Genomic DNA, 17,316 nt, shown 5'->3' with positions numbered 1-17,316 from the left:
GGAAAGAGGGATTTTATAGAGAAAAGACAGGTGAAAGGTAGGAAAAGAAAGAACACTTTGCGGGGGAGAGACGGTGGCTCATCCCAAATGAAGTCAGGGCTGGAGATTTCCCTGCTCTCAATACAACCAAGGCACCAAAATAGTAGTTTAAGTGATTTAGGAGTCCTTAGAGGACAGAAAACATGGTACAATGTACTGAAGACTGTTGCCATATTACAATTAATCTAATTTTTGTTTCCCCACTTTCAGTTTGAAAGACTATTAAATACATCTGGAATTGATAAATGAATGAATAGACTGCCATTTGCAAATCCTCACCCAAAATGAAAGAATGTGGCTTCCTATTAAATGGGAGATTATTACTGTCCCAACATAGGCAACAGCATTAGCAATGAGTCCAGCAGAATTAAGGAGCTTTCTGAATGCTTTGACAAATAGAGTGCTAATGTCCTTGATGAAAAATGACTTTTAGCAAGATCTTCCAAATATTTTCTCCTATTTCAACGATATTTCTGTCCCACTAGATGCATCTGTTCTTCACAAAGGAGTTTTGGTAGGCATGGGGACATTTTTTCAACATCACTGATCAATTACTTTACCACGAGAGCTGGTCACATATTAAATTCAGACTACTTTAGTCAAAAATGGCTTTCAGACTGAATCAAATAAATACTTTGATTATTTTTTATTTTTAAGGGGAAAAACTAGAATTGTTTTTTTCTTTAAAGTTAAAAAAAAGAGGCAACCTAAATCCCCATTGCTTTCATTCTCAAAAATAAAAGATTTTAATATTAACCCTCCCCCTACAAATGCAGCTCTAAACAACTGATTTCATACCATATCTGCAATTCTCAACTCTCAGACAAGGATTTACTATAGAGGAGCCATTGACCTCTCCCAGATGCAGAGTGAGAAGGTCTCTCCACTTTCTGGTCAAAGCAGTCCATCATCTGTAAAGTACATGGGGGAAAGTACAATAGAGAGCTCTGTATTGTATCTAATGGTCCTTAGACGTCAGGTTTCCTGAGAAGCAGAAGAGGGCTCACAGTTACTCCCGGAGGTGAAGCACCTCATTGGACTACCACGTTTGATCTGAGGACTCCTTTGATGTATGTCAGTCCTGATTCTGACCAAGTCCTGCACGGGCGAAGGAAGCAGTTGCAGCATTATGCCCCCCGGTCACCAGCACCCAGTTGTGCAGTAGGACTCAGCTGAGTGCTCTCATGCCCCACCACCAGCTCATTCTTCCCGGCACGGAGGGAGAACCTTCTCCCTGAGGGAAGGAGCTTGTGTATCAGCTACCAGTAGAGGAGAAGGAACAGTAGAGAAGGTTTTGTGAGGAATCGAGGTGCAGTTCTTAGTGCTGCCACTTTTGCACACACTGTGTGCAGATCATAGAATCATAGAATCTTTGGCCTGGAAAGGACCTTTTAAGGTCATCTAGTCCAACCCCCTTGCAATGAACATGGACATCTTCAACTAGACCAGAGCCCCATCCAACCTGACCTTCAATGTTTCCAGGGGTCGGGCATCTACCACCTCTCTGGGCAACCCATTCCAGTGTTTTACCACCCTCACTGTGAAAAATTTCTTCCTTCTATCTAGTCTGAATCTGCCCTCTTTTAGTTCAAAACCTGTCGCAACAGGCCCTGCTAAAAAGTCTGTCCCCATCTTTCTTATAAACCCCCTTTAAGTAGGGGGAGGGCTGCAATAAGGTCTCCCTGGAGCCTTCTCTTCTCCAGACTGAACATGCCCAACTCTCTCAGCCTGTCCTCACAAGAGAGGTGTTCCATCCCTCTGATTATTTTTGTGGCCCTTCTCTGGACAGTCCCCAACAGGTCCATGTCTTTCCTGTGCTGAGGGCTCCAGAGCTAGACACAGGACTCCAGGTGGGGTCTCACCAGAGCGGAGTAGAGGGGCAGAATCACCTCCTTCAACCTGCTGGCCACACTTCTTTGGATGCAACTCTGTATGTGGTTGACCTTCTGGGATGTGAGCACACATTGCCAGTTCATGTCCACCTTTTCATCCACCAGTACCCTAAGTCCTTCTTGGCAGGGCTGCTCTCAATCCCTTCATCCCCCAGCCTGTACCAATACCAGGGGTTGCTCCGAGCCAGGTGCAGGACCCTGCACTTGGCTTTGTTGAATCTCATGAGTGTCACATGAGCCCGTTCCTCGAGCTTGTCCAGATTCCTCTGGATGGCATCCCATCCCTCAGGCATGTCAACCGCACCATTCAGCTTGTTGTCATCTGCAAACTTGCTGAGGGTGCACTCGATCCCAATGTCTATGTCATTGACGAAGATATTGAAGAGTACTGGTCCCAGTACGCACGCCTGAGGGACAGCACTTGTCATTGATCTCCATCTGGACATTGAGCCGTTGACCACTACCCTCAGGATGCGACCATCCAACCAATACCTCATACACTGAACAGTCCACCCATCAAATCCATATTTCTCCAAATAATTTACAATTTTGATAACTCAGTTCTATTTTAAAACACGGACAATGCTTCCTTGCTTTACAGGAGTGATAAAGAGTCTGGTTGGTGTTTGCCAGGTTCCCAGCTGTTGTGTGGGAGAGATGGAGTGACTGTTTGTTTAGACAGTGGTTGTGGCACAGAGGTTTGTAATATGTTCATAGCCACCATGAGGTCATCCACTAACGTTGCTGGAGTCATTTCAGCCCCTTGATCCCATCTGAAGGCAGACTGGAGGAGGAGACCAAAGTACAGTTTCTGTTAGCTTCCTTAGACTTGCAGTTATTCCTAAATGCGTTGTTGAATTTTCTGGGGAAGGGGATATTGGAAACGGTACAGGAACTACTTCCAAAATATTGTTGTGGTGTTCCTGGCTCCCTAACCTACTACTGCATCCTTTCTGTTTCCCAAGATATGCCTACCTGAAAACATGCCATGAATCCTTGAATCTCAACTATATGAGTCACTGGGATGCATACTGCTAAGCCTGGGCTTAAATTCATGGACCCTGTCTAAAGTTGCCCTGAAGGTGAAGTCCATTAGTTTTAAGCCCTCAGTTCTCTCTGCTTTCACCAGCAGAGAGGGGTCAGAACAAGAATAAATTTCACAGGCAACAGCCCAAGTAATCCTCTGGCCTCTGTGTGTTCCCTCTAGCATGTCTACATTGACATTTAGAGAGGCAGATGGGCTCACATTTAATAAAAAGTTTTTAAATAATATGCTTTGATTTGGTGCCTAATCTATTGGATTTTATCCGCATGATTTTCTTCTCCTGCTGCCATGAATATCTGAGGTCAGTACATTCAAGACCATAAGTAGCTGTGGACTTCCCACCAGGACTGTTGTGACTTTGACCTCCTGACAGGGGAGCAGTGTGGTGACATGGGCTGAGCCCAGTTGAAGGCGTCGCCAACACTCGCATTCCAGTACAAAATCCATCACTGATTGCCTATCGCCTTGGTTTAGACAAGATGCTTTTTCTTTCTTTGTGTGCATTTCTTCACTGATAAAGTGCTTTTATTTTTTTTTCCACTGTCTCACAGAAATTTTATAAGGGTTAATTGGAGTTTTTATAAAGCATACTGACAGAAGTTATTTTAATTATTAGTAAGACTAACGATATATCACCATCACAAGGAATTATGCTATGGTAATCCCTGCTGATCCCATAGTGACTCTGGGTTATCAAGGGTCTCTTAATGTACTTTTTGCCCCAGTTTGATAAAAAGTCTAGGGTTTTGATTTTATTGTGCTCTTTTTGCAGTAAAATGGCAAAATGGTAACTGATATTCCTGAGATGAGAAACCAGTGTCATGCACTGGAGAATGTGCTAGAGATAGCTGTTTAAAGTTTAGGATTTATCTAAGGATCATAATATAGTTTCAAATCTTTTTACAGTAGTTCTGCTGCTCTTGGGACATTTCATCAGTGCAGCAAGTTTTTCCTTATGTTTTAATTTTGTTCAACAGTGAGAGAGCATTAGAAAGTTGCTTGTAGGGCTGAAGGAGACCGTTCAACAAGGTAGGCCAATAGGTCAAGTAATTAAAATACTAATACCAGTCTACTGCCAGATACCTTCTGCAGAAATGCCAATACAAAGTTTAGTAACCCACCAAGAATGCACTACAGCGGCAGCAGAGGAGAAACACGAGGACCGAGCACTCAGTCTGGCGTGGGGGTACGTTATGTACCCTGTCTACCCAGCCCTGCTGCCAGTCAAACGGGCTGGGTTCGATCGCTTAGGTATTCTTGCTTAAAATAACGCTGGCACAGGACCCTGCCTAGAAACTTGCAGAAATGAATTACAGACGTGGGTGCCCCTAACCACAGTGCTTAACTGCTTGCCAGCAGTGGCTCCAAGGGCTTAAAGCAAAGACAACCTTATTGGTGGGCAAAAAAAAATACCATGGGGAAGCCCGTGATGAATAAACCAACAGTATTAGGTAAGTCTCTTCCCCTTCTGGCATGCCTTTGCAATGCTCTTAACTCAGTTCTCCTTCTCAGGCCTGGGAGAGTAGCCGCCGTCCTTGCTGTCTCCTCCATGGGCTCCTCATACCTTGTTGTGCTGGCTCGATGCAGACCCAAATCTGAGCAAGTTTGTTTTTCAGCCAGAACAGCTGAGGTGGCTGCAGCTCTGCTTCTGGAGATGGAGGCCCTAACCAGCCTTTCTTAGCTAACCTGCTGTTTCCAAGAGGTCTCCTCTTGCCCAGCTCCCTGTGCCCACCTACCAGCCGTGCCAGGCTTCCCACACCTGCACTCCGACCGGGTGCGCTTGAGGCAGTTCCCTGTCTTCCCCTTAGCAACAAGGTTACCATTATCGCTTCCTGCCAGTGGAAAATTTCAATGCTGTGGACTTGGCGTGCTCTTAATTAAGTGTGCATTTTCCCCTTCCCAACAGATGCCATTCTCCAGTATAAGGCCTCTGTCAATCAGATAGTCTCAGGCAGCTCGGAATCACTGTTATCCCTCTCTAATGACACATTTGTAGTGATCTTCCTTGTTTGTAAGGGTTTACTCTACAATTCTTGCACTTGTAGTCACTCTGAGTATATTAGTTGCAACAGAACAATGTTATAGCTAACATTGTGAAATGTGTTTAGTGACTGGCCAGTCTGTTTCCACCTGAAAAGCATTTCCATAATCTTCTATCTCAAACATAAGTTCACACGCAATGGGATGATTAACAATGAGGAAACCACATGTAGAATTGGGGCCTTCCTGTCATCTCCTTGTTCCTCAGCTACAAAATGGTGACAGTTCAGGGCCATTTAGAAAATACTCAGAGAGTCTGCACAAGAGAGACTTCTGAAGTGCACAGGGTGGAAATGCTTCAAATCAGGGTGGTTCAGCTCTCCTTTTCTGCTCTCACCGCAGAAAACCAAGGGGATGGTATCAAAGACCATATACATGTACAAAATGCAGCAACTTTTGCAGATGACACCAAGTTGGGCAGCAGTGTTGATCTACTCAAGGATAGGAGGGCTCTGCAGAGGCATCTGGACAGGCTGGATCGATGGGCTGAGGTCAATTGTATGAGGTTCAACAAGGCCAAGTGCTGGGTCCTGCACTTTGGTCACCAACCCCATGCAACGCTATAGGCTTGGGGAGGAGTGTCTGGAGAGCTACCTGGCGGAAAAGGACTCGAGTGTGCTGATTGACAGCCAGCTGAACATGAGCCAGCAGTGTGCCCAGGTGGCCAAGAAGGCCAACAGCGTCCTGGCCTGTATCAGAAACAGCGTGGCCAGCAGGAGTAGGGAAGTGATTGTGCCCCTGTACTCGGCACTGGTGAGGCCGCACTTTGAATCCTGTGTTCAGTTTTGGGCCCCTCACTACAAGCAGGACGTTGAGGTGCTTGAGCATGTCCAAAGAAGGGCAACAAAGCTGGTGAGGGGTCTGGAGCACAAGTCTTATGAGGAGCGGCTGAGGGAACTGGGGTTGTTCAGTCGGGAGAAGAGGAGACTGAGGGGAGACCTTATCGCTCTCTACAACTACCTGAAAGGGGGTTGTGGTGAGGGGGATGTTGGTCTCTTCTTCCAACTAGCTAGTGATAGGACGAGAGGAAATGGCCTCAAGATGCGCCAGTGGAGGTTTTGACTCGATATTAAGAAATATTTCTTTATGGAGAAAGTGGCCAAGCATTGGAACAGGCTGCCCAGGGAAGTGGTGGAGTCACCATCACTAGAAGTGTTCAAAAAGGTGTCAATGTGGCACTTCAGGACATGGTTTAGTGGACATGGTGGTATTGGGTTAATGGTTGGACCTGATGATCTTAAAGGTCTTTTCCAACCTTAATGATTCTGTGATTCTGTGAACTTTTTACAGACCCAGCCGTGGCCAGGGAGGGGGGATGGAAGAAGAGGTACTGAGGACTGACAGGACTGGATATAAAGGCCAGAGACTGTAACAGCCAGGCAATTAGGGACACAGGGTCACAGAATCACATAGTTGCTGAGATGGGAAGGCACCTGCGGAGATCGTCTTGTCCAATCCCCCTAGTCAAGCAGGGTTAGCTAGAGCCAATGGCCAAGGACAGTGTCCAGTCAGGTTTTGAATATCACCAAGGATGGAGACTCCATTAGCTCTCTGGGCAACCACTTTCAGTGTTTCATCATCCATACAATTAAAAAAGATATTTCTCATTTTTAAAAAAAAAGTGTCATGAACCACTTGCATGTGTAGGTGACCTCAGTCCCAATACTGGCATCCATCCCCCAGCACAGAAGAGATCAGACCAACTGAAGGATACATGGCAAAACTTTACAGATGACTGATTGTACATCTTTATGAACAGGTGCTGCAAAGGCAGTTCTGTCTTGAATCCCTGTGGCAATAAGGGAATACAGATAAATTTTCTAGTAACAGAAAACTGCGTTATGATACTACAAGTATGACCAAGCTGATGAACTTCTCAGGCCACATTTAGCAGGGTCCTGGGAAGGAGACCAAGGGGTCTGGAAGGAGACCTCACATCAACTGCTTTGAACCTCAGCTGATATCTGTTGCTGGGAGGCTGGAGCAGAAGTCCTTGAGGACTTTATTCCACGACAGGAGCTCCGACACCAGGCAGAGTAAGAAGCCCTCCTTCCTCCAGGGTTCACCAGAGTATGAGACATGAGACCAGTCATCCCATTGCAACCTTCCCTGCTGCTCTCCCAGGAACCACTAACCTTACACATGCTGCAGTTCTGGTCCCCTCCTTGCTAGGAAAAAAGCTACCATGTGGTGAGAAGAGCCACATCTCACCTCCAGCTCTTCTTCCTTTTTCACATCTGAAATAGAAAAACCATGCAGGTCACTGATAGCTCAGTGAGATCAGCCTAGCTGGGGACAGAACTGTTAGTGAGGGAAACAGAGACAGGCATATCAAGGTTAAGCTGAACAGAAAAAATTAGGCCAGACTCTGCAAGACAACCCAGAGAAGCCCATAGCTTTAATACTGTGGGTATCACAGCTCCACTGCAACCTGATCATCTTGGAGCCCTTTGATATCACATATGTCCAGTATTGCTGTCCTTTTGTGATGCTCATATATTGCCCATCACTGCAATCCTCAAACAGGTATTTCACAGCAGGAAACAGCAGGCCATTTCCCATTAAAAGATTTATTGAGCTCTGCATTATCTGTGTTAAAGCAAGATTGCTTACGTTTGCAGAGTTCAAAGTCAAAGAAGGTAAGGAAATGTGAAAAGATGAACTCTGTACAGCAGTGTTAACATCAGTTTTATTTACATACTCTATTTTACAGTATTCAGTAAATATGTGTAGAAATACATTCACAGATTATGATACCAATGTCCACATTTACCAAGAAAAACAGGTAAATAGAAGTGTGTTCTATGTAAGGAAAGTTGAATTTTGCTCTAAAAGAAAACATCATTTCTTATTTGCTGACATTTGACAGTGTAACAGTATAATCTTGAGTTACGTGATGTATAGTTTGTCTTTAGCTCTCATCACTTGGCAGAGATGGTTCACAGGAGACATGAATGCCTTAGTTCAAGCATGGATGAAAGGCAAGACACCTGCCAGGCTCCGAATACATTTCTCTTCCCCCACCCTTCTCCCCCAATGTGTACCTTTCCGTGCTTGTCTAGACCACACTTTAGCGATGCAGCATATTTGGATTTTAGAAAGATGTGACGTTATCAGGATTCATATGTATTTAAGAGCAAGAGCAAACACTTTCTTGCATACTATACTGGTTAACACTGAGATCTTTCTCAGTCTAAGCATGTATATGCGTGATTTAATGTGATTCCATTTGTAAAAAGTATGCCACCCTCTTGAGACCCTTATATTTATCTGCTTTCAATTACATTTGAAATATTCAGAAAGTCTCCTATACTAATCCCATCCAAGTTGGAAGCCACATAGCTCATGCATGAGACTGTCACACATGAGTAGTTGCAGATGTCAGTGCACCAGTGGCAGGAGTCCAGGAAGATAGATCAAGGCTTAGTCACTGAAAAATACACGCCAGCACATCTCAGACACATAGCATTGTAGCACCTCATGAGGAAAACGTGTCGTGACAGGAAATCGATAACCTCTTGGAGGCGATCTGTTTTTTAAATATTCTTGATTAATTATGCCAGGGTGTGTTTGGCAACTTTGCCTGATCCAGCATTAACCTAATGCTTTTTGCATGAAGCACTATTGTAACTAGTCTCATAAGTCAAATCTGATGGTTCAAGTCAGGTTTTAAAGGATCAGTTTATAGATTTTTTATTGTCTTTGTGTCCAACATTGCTGCCTTTACTATGGTTTGTAGGCTTTTACTATCAAGCAAAATAACAATTGTTTTAACATGAACAATAGCATTTAGAACTAATTGCACTTGAAGCAGAATGGTTCCCCTAAATAAAGTATGTCATACAGTGGGTAAAACAACTAGGGAATGTCGGCGTGTTTTCATGACAGTAGACCTTAGTTCAGGATGTTCCCCAGGCGTGTTTGCTTACCTGGCTTCTTTGCAGAGGAGAAGCAGCTCTAGGAGACACACAAGCAGGGCTACACCTTTGTTGTTCTTCCCCTGCCTTCCTGCATAAACTCATTTTCCCCCTCAACAAGTTTTCCAACCATACCTGCTGCCCCATCTGCACCCCAACAAATGCAGGGCCCCAGCCCATGCTTCCTGCCTTCCCTGCGCCCCACCACATACCCTCTCTCTGCACGTGTACCCCAGCACGTGCTGTCGCCTTACCCACTGAAAGCACGTCCCTCCTTGTCTTACTAATCTTGTGGTGCCTGTAGACACTGCCTTGGCCTGGCTTTTGCAACCTGGGCAGAGAGTGCAAGACCAGCAGTGTTTTCTTCCTGCAGCAGGTGCTGTCGGCAAAGCTGAGCGCAGAGCTGAGAGCTGCTTTGGTGCCTGGCCGTGCTTATCCCCCGTCACCCGCTCGCTCGGCAGTAGCTGCCGGGGCCCGGCTGCTGCCGCGGGGCTTAGCCCTGCGCCGTTGCATGGGCTGGAGGAGTGCGGAGCTGATGCTAGTGCAGCGCTGTGGCCGGGGGCACGGGCACCGTTGCTCGAGGAGCTCTTCCCTCATGCACCTCTGCCTTGCAGGGGAGTACGCGCTATTTAGAAGACCCGGGGCAACGCGCGTCGGGCAAAACTGGTTACAGACAGGCCGCTGGGTGCAGTAATGAGACTACACGCTCGTGTTAGTCTGCTACTGCTTTCTGTAATATGAGAACAAAAAAGCTGAGGAGGTTACATCCTCTAGTCTTACTTATTGAAGGAGTTTGCATGTATAATACAAAGAAATAATTCAATGAAGATAATGGTAAAGTCTGTGAGATAAGTTGTTTGAACCAAGTTGCAGATAGTTGCAGTCATCATGTGATAGACTAAAGTTTGACCTTTGGCTACCTCACCTGCACAACACCCAATAAATCCACCTCCTCAGTAACCACTTCCAAGATTTTAAATTTCCAAATAGCATCAAAGAGCCACCATTTGAAAAAGAAACTGCCAAATCATGGTTTCTTGATTTTCCCAAATGTGGAGTTTCTTTCCCCAAATTATACTGGCCTGAAGCCCAGGACAAGCAATATTCAGTCCTGGACCAGTGACAGATTCAGAGTCCAATGTCTTCAGGTTAGAAAGAAGATACTTTAGCTATCACAAAGCCAAAAGTATCCTTCTTTGAAAGCCTTAGTGCTAGCCCTGGGAGATTGCCAGATAATAGAATTTAACATGACACATTTTATGTAGGCATAAACTTGTCCAGTCAGTTAAAGAGATTTAGAAAACATATCGATACAAATTATTTTCTCCTTTTGAGGCCTGTGCTATTAGACTCATGATATGGAAGGAGTTGGCTTTCCAAGGAAACAAATACTATTTTCCGTATGAGTAAAATTGTTTTAAACCCTTGCTAAAATACATCTGCAAGCGTGCTTTACTGATTTTTGTGCTAGGAGTACATGAGGCTCAATGACTTTAGTGGCGCTTTTTCAGCATGACCTGCATGAACATTCAACATTCATTCATGCACATTAAATCTTGGTGATACGTGTAAGTGTGTGTGTGTTTGTGTGTGTATAAACACTGATTCTAAGGATAATTGTAAGAGATAAGAATATATTTCTTTGCCTAGATAAACCTTTTTACAAATAGTAGTTTTAAGAAATTCTAGGGCAAGTGGTTTAACTGGTAAGAGGCAAATAAGCTGAACAAAATATGCAGAAAAATTACTTTCCATAACATTGTGATTAATGAGTGATCCTTGCACAAGGTGTATGTGTGTGTATTCCACATTATTAGTGGTGTGTTTCCTAAGGATTTTGTTGCAAAAATAAGGACTTAAGGTTGAAAATAAATTGGGGTTTGCAGGGTTTGCTCAGCTGTGGCTGAGCGCACAGAACCTGGGCTTTGTTGACTCTCTTGTATTTTAAAAGTCTCCTAACAGTAGTGCAGTGCACGCTGTTGGGAGCTGACTGCGAGTTTGGGCACAGCACGGAAGGAACAGAAAGCCTACCTAAGGGGTCCCAACAAAAGGAGAGAGGTGACTTATGTGACATTGCACTTTGCGTGCGTTTAATGGTATGGCATGGCGTTTAATGGTACATGGCATGCATTAAAAGTAGCTATATTGAATTATACAAACTTAAAGAAAAGTAAACATGTAGCAATGCTGTTCCATTCGGCAATGTGGCACTGGTTTTGCACAATTTTGCTGTACCAGATGTGCCATGTCCTGTCCCATCCCATCCCTGCCATCATCTTGTTTCGAGTCCAAGTGACCAAGATTTTGATGTGTCAAGTTAAGGCATTATATGTGTCTGCCAAACATACTGATGGATGTGAACAGACGACCCGTGGTGACTGAAAGAGGCCAAGACAGAAGCGAGGATGCATCACCCTGGGAGCTGCTGAATCAGGGCCAGGAGGGTGCAGGGGGGTTGCTTGGGCTGGTAGGATGGGAGCTACAAGGAGGCGGCTTGAAGCAGCAGGAGCTGAGATGGGAGACAGACAGCTCAGAGGGAGGCAATTGAAGAAGCCTCCAAAAGCAGAGGGGAACCAGGACAGAGGGTCGATCAAGGTAACAACTGAGAGATGCTGAAAGGGCCAAGATGTCTCAGAGTGGTAAACTTGAATGAGTAGATTGGCTTTCATCGCAGATTTTGTTCCTTCCCTATATGTGCTTGCTTATCTTAGGCTGACACCCAGGAATGGAACTGAGGAATACGATGTGGTTCTCCTCCATAGCTACCCTACATGACCTCGAATGGGGCATGCCATCTCCATCTTGCCTTCCTGCGAACTGGGGATAGGATATCCTACCCCTACAGATCAGGGCTGCTGTGGGAGTATGTTTAGTAATGCTTTTGAGGTGCTGAAGTGCTTCGGTGATTGGCACTGTGGAAATTCTATAGATAAACACCTATATATAAACTCCCTGACACTAGTACAGTCACAGGGGTGAGATCAGACTGACACTGCTATTTCAATATATAGTATGTACTGCATGTGTCAGAAACAACGAGAACAAATCTGTCAGCATTAGGTGTGCATGGAGAAAGTGATACAACTCCTGTTAAGTCAGATATGCCACGTCGACTGTATTTATCTACAGAAAAGAGGTAACATTAAAGAGGATGTGTTAATTTTCTTTTTGAAGAATGCTACACTCTTATATTGATTGAAAACAGTTCTCTCTGTCTCTTGTGTGTTTTGTGGTGTTATAGGGCATTGGTCTTTGTTTAGATCATACAATAATTTTTCCTCCCTCCAACCTACAATAACAATTAACGAGCCGTCTGTGGCTTCCTTGGAGTGCATCCTGTGCATCAGTGTGTCTCAGTTAATAGTCATAATTTCTCATTTGTAAGAGGAAAAGTGCTACCAGCGCTTTCAATCTCAGAAGGGCTCAGACACTCAAGGATTCCAATTTATTATGCACCCAGCTCTGGTATCCTGCTGCTCTCTTTATGGATTAGGCTGCCTTGGTGGAAGGTATCATCCTTCAGATGACACATAAATACTCTCTTGCCAGCTGTTCCTTTCCCAGAAGTTTCTCAACAAGTAAATCATAACCGTGCCCCTTGTTTTACTAGTTTCTGGTCTGGTTCCCCACATTACTCTGCTAGGAGCATGTGGAAAATACAGCTTTATTACTGCTATCAGTCTACAAATGGTGCTGACTACAACTGTAGGGATTTTTAGGCCTATTAGTATTGGTTTCTAAGGTGAATACACCAGAAGTTATTTTAAATTAAGAGGAATGGGTGTAGGTCATTTAGCTGGTTTTTCTGTAAAATCTTTAATCTCAAGGTGCTGCACAAACCCCTGAGAGGTAAGAAAGAGATGCAGATGGATTGCTTCACTCATTCTGACGTGCAGCAGCTGTTTAACAACACTTAGTCTGGTTGTGAGCTCAGTAAAAAAAAGTGAAGGGTAACATCCTACTGATGGAAACTAGATTTTAGAGAGGAATTTAGAAAGACGAAAAGCAGAGGCAGCCAGCAGACACAGCAGTTTGCACAGCAGCTCACGCAGCAGGGTGCAAAGAAGGGGGCCTCTGTCAAATTCATACCAGCGTAAGTCTCGGGCATGGTGGCTGTGTGCCGCAGCGCGGTTTCCCCCGCAGATGTTGGAGCAGCTGCCCCTGCCGGGGCAGAGGCTTCGACACAGATGCAGCTGAGGTGGTGGGTGAAGACCCATCTGCAGCCTCCTTGTGCCAGGGAGCACCGGCACTTCCCGGAGGCTTCCAGTTCATCAGTTAAAATGTTGGTGACATCAAAGCTGCAAGGCCTCCTTTCTTGTCACTGAGCTTTTGCTGACTCTTAAGACCATGTGCTGGGTGTCATGCTGAAGCCCTCTCAGTAGAGGTCCACAGTATTTCCATTGAACTAAAATGTCCTATACCCTGTAGCTTTTAGTCTGATCAAATTGAGTAACAAGTCACGGTCTTCTGTTGGTTGAAGTGAATTATAATCATAATTCACAAGATCCCCAAACAGTTTCACCATCCCTGCAGAACTTCTGCGTACTTGACTGGGCATCTGAGAAAGCAGATGCTTTTTTAGATTGTACTCCTTGTCTTAAAGGTAGTTCTGGACAGTCTTTGCAAGTCAGGACTGGGTGACTTGGGAAGATAGCACTGCCATGTTTGTGCTAAGGACAGAAGATACCAATACACAAAGCTGTCAATTTAGCAACTTTTTGAAAAGCTTTAACATTCCCTTTAAAACACAGTTAAGGGAGGAGAAAAGGCCAAGCAAGGTACTGATGAAAACTGTTAAAAAAGCAGCACTTGCTGGTTGGAAGATAAAATATATAGTCGGGCTTTCAAGAATGAGCACTTAATTTGCCTAAAGACTATTACAGGACTCATTCTTAATGAACCTGATTTGCATAAAATCTTTTTTTCCCACTACCTGTTGCAGCACACCCCTAAAATGGGGAAGTACAGTCCTCCATCAAAACTCAACTCGTCAAGCCAGCACTACAGATGTGCTGCCTATTTGTAATGTGATTTTCCAGTCTCGAATGTTATGAGGGAGTTATATACCATGTGGGGGGTGGTACATATTTTAATAACATCTTTTGAAGAGTTATTAAGGAGCAGAGTTTATCTCAGGAAGCAGTGGCAGTGGTTCTAGGAATTAATGTACCTACAGCTCTTGGGGTGGCTTTTCTTGCAGTTTGTGCTCGTTCAGCTTCACTCAGAGGTTGCTTCTTTGGAGTCAGTCTCCAGAGTGTTTTCTGGATCAAACTCTCCATATGATAACATTACTGCAAATTCCACCCAGGCTCCATGCATTGGGCTGGTTTCTCTTTGTTTTCATGCATCGTTACCAGCAGTTGAAGATTTGGCAAGCCGGATTTCTTCCCCACTTGTAGGTGATGGGACCTTGGGAAGCAGTGCCTTGTGATGGACACAAAATGGGGAGGAAGTTGCAGCTTGCTGCTCTGCAGAGACCAGCACGTGCTAGCAGACCTAGCAAGCATAAAGAGCTGTCAAAGCTGCCTTCCCTGTGGCCGGGACAGGCAGTGATGGAGCACAAGGGGGCCTGAGGAGGGCGATGCTGTGGCCAGGTAGTGGGGGCTTACAGCCATGCTTCAACTCACAAGGCGGTCTTGGCAGATGGATCCTTCAGAGTGGGGTTAAAAATGGGTTTGAGGGTCACTGCCTTGACAGTCCAGAGAGAGAGGGGTTTGTGGCTGGGAGGGCACCTAGGCAGGCAGCACCACAGCCACGGCGGGAGAAGCTGACAGGGTACATTTTCTTGCGAGCAGATATAGTTGCTGAGCCCAAGCTAAGGGCTCCTGCTAATGATGGGGTTTGTTAGCTCCCCTGCTGCTGCCCAGGCAGGGCTGGGGACTACCCCGAGCCTGCGATCACCTCAGGGCACATGTGCAGCGAGCGTTGCCTTCCCAGCTGATGGAGGGGGTGCTCCCTGACCTACCTGCAGCACTGCTCAGCACAAATCTCTAGTGTCAGCACAATCATACGGGCAAAACTGTCTCACAGGAGCAGCTGCTCTCAGCAGGAGCAGATTAAGATGTCCAGGTAAAAATATAGCTTTGCTTGTAAATACTTAGTCCATAATAAAAGTGGGTTATCAATATAGCACTGATTACTAGTGCTAGCATAATTTGCTACTATTATAATACTATACTTCTCATTATACTCTAATTATAAATTTGCCCTTTTCTTTAAATGGTGCAAAATAACAACTGCTGAAAAGCTGTTACAGCAGCTAATCATCCTCACCATTTAAACCTCCATGTTATTTGAACTTCCTCATTCCTTAGTGTTCTCTCAAGTAAGCCCCTGGAGATACTATGACAAACAAGTTGAGCAACATTGTGCTGTCTTCCAGCCTGCCAATATGTAAAAGGGATCAGTCCCAGAGATACCAGTTGGGCATCTTTGATTGTCATGGCATGATCTTTAACAAACAGGTCAAGGAAGCATCAGTAGTATTTTCTCTCTAAGCCTCAGATTCTCACTGGCACAAGTTTATTCAGAAATCAGGTGGCAAAAATGTTAGAGGATATGAAATTTCTGGCTTCCTGCAGCTTTCCCGGCCCTGATGGATCCCACTCCAAGCACATTTGACCCCTGCTCACCTTCACTAGGTTTCAGTCCAGGTGCCAGTCTGATTCAAATTTGGTATTTATAGCCCCAAGAGTTTTAATTGTCACTGGTTGACAGAAGGTATCCCTGCCTACAAAATTTTGTGGTTTTTAAATTAAGGTTTTTGAAGGGTCTGAAATACAGGAAAGGGCAATTTTATCTTGGTTGTAGTTTGGGTGAAGCATCTGAAACAGCGTTGTGGAGTGGCGGTTTCACTAGAACATTTTAAACCAAAGTTCATAATCTGGATTTGTAAAACTGCAGTGTTTGCAGGTAGCATCGACATTTGCTATAACAGACTAAGATACATGTCTCTGATTTTCTCCTTACACTTTTAATTGCACTGCAATTTTAGCAGGATTTTGTACACAAACTCTTTAGTGATACAGCTCATTATCCTCTTCCCCCCTACTTTACCCTTAGAAAAGAGCAGAAGGAAGAATTTAGGAAAACAATGACCGATTTTATTATATAACCACAGAAACTGGGAGGAGGGAAAGGAGGAGAGAACTCTAGATTAAGGGTTGATTGCTGAAATTATTTTAACTACTTTTTAATTGGCAAGCTGTTGAGTTGTTATCATCAATGAAGAGCACATCAACAAGCAGTATCTAAAGCGGTAAGCATTTCAATTGAGAAACAGGGCACACAAGCTCTCTAACCATCATCCATATACTGAAGAGTTAAGACTAAGTGACTGGATCACAAGAATACATCGTACAAGGAATAGCAAGGGTGGAGTTTGGAGTTTTTGTCTCCAATATAACCTTTGTTGTTTTCTGTTTTTTTCACTGAAGAGGTAATGGAGGCAGGGCAGGAGACATTTGTACAGCTTTCAGCTACCCTGCTTTGGGGGCTATGCAGTGTGAGGTACTGATCTCTGTCTGAAGACCTTTTCCATACAGATGCAAGACATACAGCTGAATCTCATGGGCTTGCTTTGCTGTCAGTCCCTGTTAATGGACGTGGAAGGTCCTGTGCAGTTTATAGACCTCTCATCTAATAGTGGGCACCTCTATCGCAGACCACATGTAAAACATCTTTGCATTCCCTTGATGCTGATTTATACTGTTTAAAGGGATGGGGGCGGAACAAGTTATTAAAAGATGAAGAAATTGAAAGCTCCCCTAACTGCTGTATTATCCACCTGACATTTTCCAAATGCTAGTCATTAATTACTAATGCCTTGAAAATCAGAGCAGTTATCCGATTCAAATTATGTTACATCTCTGAGCCAGAGCATTTCCATTATCTTATCATTTCCCATTCAAACAATTCTTCCTTCTCTGCAGTTGTTAAAGGCTCAGACCCTGCTCTGTTTCCTCTCATTTGAACCTGTTATCCACGCAAGGATATTTCTGCTCCATGTCCATCCTGCCTTCATGTTGGTGAAAATTGGTGTGGTTTTACAAGTGTAATTATTACTAATTTGGCCCTCCAGCTCCTCCCAAAACTACACGTGTGCATCTGATGGCAGAACATGGCCAACGTAAGCCATAACCTTCTTTTCTAGTTGGTGAGCAAGTGTTGGTGAAGGACTGAACCTGGTTTATGGCTTAGGCTGCCCTTGAAATCCTCACACCTGCAGACCTGCCAGTGAACTGGGCAAGAGAGTTCACAGTTGCAGTCGCACCAAGCCCCAGGCCCAAGCTCTCAACCAAAGTAATTCCCTTTAGACACCAACAATAACTTGGTGCCATGGTGGCAGGGCAGGGTATGTTTCTGGAGTCACCAGCAATGCTGG

The 17,316-nt window shown here is 44.6% G+C and overlaps 1 protein-coding gene across 1 annotated transcript in view; it reads left to right on the top strand.

Annotated features, from left to right (window-relative positions):
- The window catches only part of AIG1 (androgen-induced 1), a gene marked incomplete at its 5' end in the record, with an annotated part of 90,555 nt that overhangs the window by 57,716 nt on the left and 15,523 nt on the right, over window positions 1-17,316 (top strand). The gene's annotated exons all lie outside the window — the stretch shown is intronic.

Source organism: Phaethon lepturus, unplaced genomic scaffold (assembly GCF_000687285.1).
Source record: "Phaethon lepturus isolate BGI_N335 unplaced genomic scaffold, ASM68728v1 scaffold11979, whole genome shotgun sequence".
Classification (NCBI taxonomy): Eukaryota; Metazoa; Chordata; class Aves; order Phaethontiformes; family Phaethontidae; genus Phaethon; species Phaethon lepturus.
The sequence above is the reverse complement of the archived record's forward strand: the minus strand, read 5'-3'. Positions and strand labels throughout refer to the sequence as shown.